Below are 4561 nucleotides of genomic sequence, written 5' to 3' on the forward strand. Positions count from 1 at the left end.
CGGATTTTTCACAATAGTTTGTTGTGGGGTGTGATGCTTCAGGCAGTGGCATTGGAGCAGTTCTTCATCAACGAGATCACCCTATTGCATTTTTTAGTCGGCAATTAGCAGCCCGTCACCATAAACTTGCAGCATACGAAAGATAACTCATTGGTTTAGCTAAAGCGGTGATTCATTGGAGGTCTTACTTATGGGGCCGTCGATTCTTAATTCGCACAGAACATTACAGTTTAAAATTTTTGTTGGAACAACGCCTTTCTACGTCTCCACAGATTCATTGGATTAGTAAGCTATTTGGATTCGATTTTGGGGTGGAGTTTCGGGCAGGAAAACAAAATAAGGCAGCCGATGCATTATCTCGACGTGATGAGGAAGACCAGGTAGGTCAATGTGAGATATATGCACTTAAAGGACATGACACAAGTATTTTTGGACAATTGCGGGGTGAAATCGAGAGGGATGTAGAGCTCACTACATTGCGGGATAAGGTTATCTGTGGAGAACTGACAAAGGATTGGGTGGTTAAGGATGGGTTAATATTCTATAAGGGTCAATTGTATCTCTCTTCTGGCTCAGAATTGGTAGGTGAGGTGGTTTCAGGATTTCACAATTTTGGCCACGAAGGAGTACAGAAAACTATGGATAGAATACAGCGAGATTTCTACTGGAAAAGGTGCAAGAAGACAGTCCAGGAGTTTGTTCGCGGTTGTCAAGTTTGTCAACAAAATAAATGGGAGACATTGAAACCGAGTGGGCTGCTACATCCACTTCCAGTTCCGACTCAGGTTTGGTCAGATATCTCAATGGATTTCGTTGAAACTCTTCCTAAGGTTTCTGGGAAAACGGTGATTTTGGTGGTGGTAGATCGCTTTTAGAAATATGCTCATTTCATTGCATTGAGTCACCCATATACAACAGGATCTGTTGCCCATGTTTTCTTCCGTGATATTGTCCGCTTACACGGTATCCCAGAGACCATTGTTACTGACCGTGATCTGGTATTTCGGAGTTTGTTTTGGCGAGAATTGTTCAAATTGATGGGCACAAATTTATGTTTTACAACTGCCTACCATCCTCAGTCCGATGGTCAGACATTGGAAATGTACTTAAGATGTTTAACTGGAGATACACCCCGACAATGGCTTGAGTGGCTTCCATGGGTCGAGTACTGTTATAATACGTCCTTCCACACTAGTCTTAAGGGAACGCCATTTCGTCTAGTCTATGGGAGAGATCCTCCTAGATTGTTAGATTATACTGGCGGAAGCACTCAAGTGGAGGCTGTGGACGTCGCCTTAGGACAACGTGATGAGTTTTTGGCACTCGCTAGGGAACGTTTAATGGAAGCTCAAAATCGAATGAAGCTTGTTTATGATCTACATCATCGGTTTGTGGAGTTCAGTGTTGGAGATTGGGTGTGGCTCAAGCTACAACCGTATCGCCATCTATCCGTGGTGATATGCTCAAATTAACCCTAGAGCTACTCTCTCAAACAAGAGATCAATGTAGTACTTAGGGGTCGAATCCACAGAGACTCAAGATCAAATACAATAAATTATAGAGTTTTGTTATTACGCTAAACAAATTAAGTTGTGTTAAAAACAAAAGAAGACAATGCAAAATATTAAATCAAAAGGGTTGTGAAATCAGGAAATCAAAAGTTTAAACCTAGGGAATTTCTCAGGTAATTATGAAGTATTAAATCAATAAATTAATTAGGGTTCAAGCAATTAAAAATCAGATCTAGAACTCTAAACAGTTTTGGTAAAATAATTCAGTTCTCACTGCAATTATTATCTAAATTTAAAACCAGAAAATCCAAATCTCTTTGTAAAATTCTAAGTTAAAAATCAGCTTTAAAAACAGGTTTAGAAAAGTTCACAAAATCACTAATTCAAATTTCTTTGTAAAATTGTAAAAAGTATTTTGTTCATCAATGGTTTAAATCAGGAAAACAATTATACTCTCATATCAATTAATTTTCCTAAGATAATAATTCTAGGTGATCAATCAAGAACTATTGTGAAGAACAACCAAAGATGAAGATCATAAAAGATTAAGAACCCTAAAAATCACAGATCTAATAAATCATAAAAACCCTGTGAAAAACCCTAAACTTAACAAGCAAACTACTCAGACATGTTTAATGAAGAACAAATCATAATTCTGAATAATAAGCAATTGAAATTAAAAGAGTAAAGAGGGAGTTTATGAATTCTTCTCTCAAAGTAGTTCAGATTTCTCTCTCTCTCAAAAGCTCTCAAAATCTCACAGAGTTGCAGAAAAATAAAACTTGCTAGAATAAAACTTAAGGGTTTTCTAAAACCCAAAAACATTATATATATGTCCTAAAACACGTCAGGGATTTGTGTTGCAAATATGGAAAACTTCAGGCAACTTTGTAAAACTTCCAAATCTGTGATTCTTCATCGCTGAATAGGGTGTCGACCGATGCTCTTGAGTGGTGTCGATCGATTCCCTTGTTTTGATCCGAGTCCAAATTGATTCTTCGATATTTATGCTCCAAAATGATCCAAATTGCTCCACTTTGCTCCTTTTGTGCCAAAGTTGTAGAAAACCTGCAAAGACTCAAAAACATCCTAGAAAACAAATCAAAAGACTATAAAAGACTCTTAATATCATGGTTAAAAACCATAATATATCACGTGGCTAAGAAGGCCTTCACAAAGCTCTCTCCAAGGTTTTATGGTCCATTCCAGATAATGGCTCGTATTGGTACGGTGTCATATCGATTAAAATCTTACTTGTCAAGTAGGCCATTGCGACAAACGCTTGGACTCACATATCAAAGAAGAAAGGTCATTGCGGCAAAGGCTTAGTTTTAATGTTTCCTTTTCTATGATACGTAAGGTTTTGATAGTTTTCCTTTTAGTCTTTGCTTATGTCGGTTTATAGAGATCTATATAAAGATCTCTACAACATCAATAAGAAGGAACTTCCAAGCATTAACCTTATTCTCAGAGAGAGACTAGGTTAAGGGAAGCTTTAGCTTTTACGTTCTCTATTTTCCTAAGCCACTTAAGCTACTCACCACGGGTCATGTTACTAGAACTGCATCGAAGGCACATGCTCGTAACATAGCACCAATCAATCTAGCTATGTAACCCGAACTTAGTGTTCCCAGAACAACATAATAAGAAGCATATGCAAGGGTCTACAATCTTACCTCGACATTGGTGCGACAAACATTCTAGGGTTAGCAACAACACGAGGGGGATCTTTCCTCCTTCCATCACCCGATCCAATATTAACTTCCATACATTCGATCATTCTTTGTAGATTTAAGGTTTTACAGAGAGATTAAACTAAGATCTAGGGTTTTAAGGAACTAGTGGTTTCAAATAAGCTTACCGTACAATTTAGGGTAAGGATATCATTTCTCTCTAACTCTGATTGCCTTTCTTTTTCCTTATGGTAGAGACAACAGATTGACGACGGTGGCTAGGGCTCGGACGTGGGTGATAGGGTTTTAGTTTTTCTTTATAGTTTTTTTATTTGTGACTATAAAATTAAAATTAAGGGGATTAGCTATCTATTTATAAGGATACTAATATATTAGGTTTTTCCTTTTTTCTAACGGGTTTTAAAGTTTTTCCTCTTTTTTAACGGGTTTTAAAGTTTTTCTTAACCAAAAGGCTTTGTTAAACAATTAGTAATTTTCACTAAGGGGTCTTAACGGGCTGGCAAAGATTATATTTTTTAAAACTGAGCCTTTTTTCCTTTAAACAAACCGGGCTTACCTACATATTTGGACCCGGAACGTTACAAATACGAAAATGATGGAGATGGAAATTTGTAACTTTGAACCGTTATTGTGTGTAAAATCATGGAGATTGTGAAAATACGAACCTGGATTAGAGCAGCTTAACAAAGTGAAAGTCTAGATTTTTACAACACCTTGTCTCTAGAAACATCGTGAACCAGCGGAAAGATCATTTGTCTATATATATCTAAAAAAATTGATGAGAAATTAAGTGTACTATATTGTTGGGAAGTGAATTTGCACCCGCCTATCATCGATTTAATTTTAACATTAATCATTTAAAATTGGTTAGCTTAGTTTTAATGATAGTGATTCAAATTATTTATTTATTTTCTAATAAATGGTGGAACTTTTTTAAGACAGACAAACAGATGCAATCCGTTTCATTTGTCTATTTCATAGCCAAATACAGTAATGTTGTGCTTTTAGCCGATATCTATCATATATAGCTGTTTTCAAACTATGGGACTTGTGGTGTTGACAGCTACTCACTTGAATAAAGATATAAAATGCAAAAATTACAAGTTTACATGGGATTTCTGTGTAATTTTTCAAAAAAAATTTGTTCTCTATTTTCTCGCATGGTATAAAACGTCTAACAATATTTTCATTGCTTACATTAACCACAACAGATACAAACAAAATAGATAAAGATACAATAGATAAAGAGGATAAAATACACACAATCACACAAGACTACCTTACTAAAGTTTGTTTACAGAAATCAAACCAAAGGTGATAAATCTCTGACTTTAGCAAGTTTTGTTTTTTTTTTTT

The sequence above is a fragment of the Camelina sativa genome, chromosome 1, assembly GCF_000633955.1.
Source record: "Camelina sativa cultivar DH55 chromosome 1, Cs, whole genome shotgun sequence".
NCBI classification, from domain to species: Eukaryota; Viridiplantae; Streptophyta; class Magnoliopsida; order Brassicales; family Brassicaceae; genus Camelina; species Camelina sativa.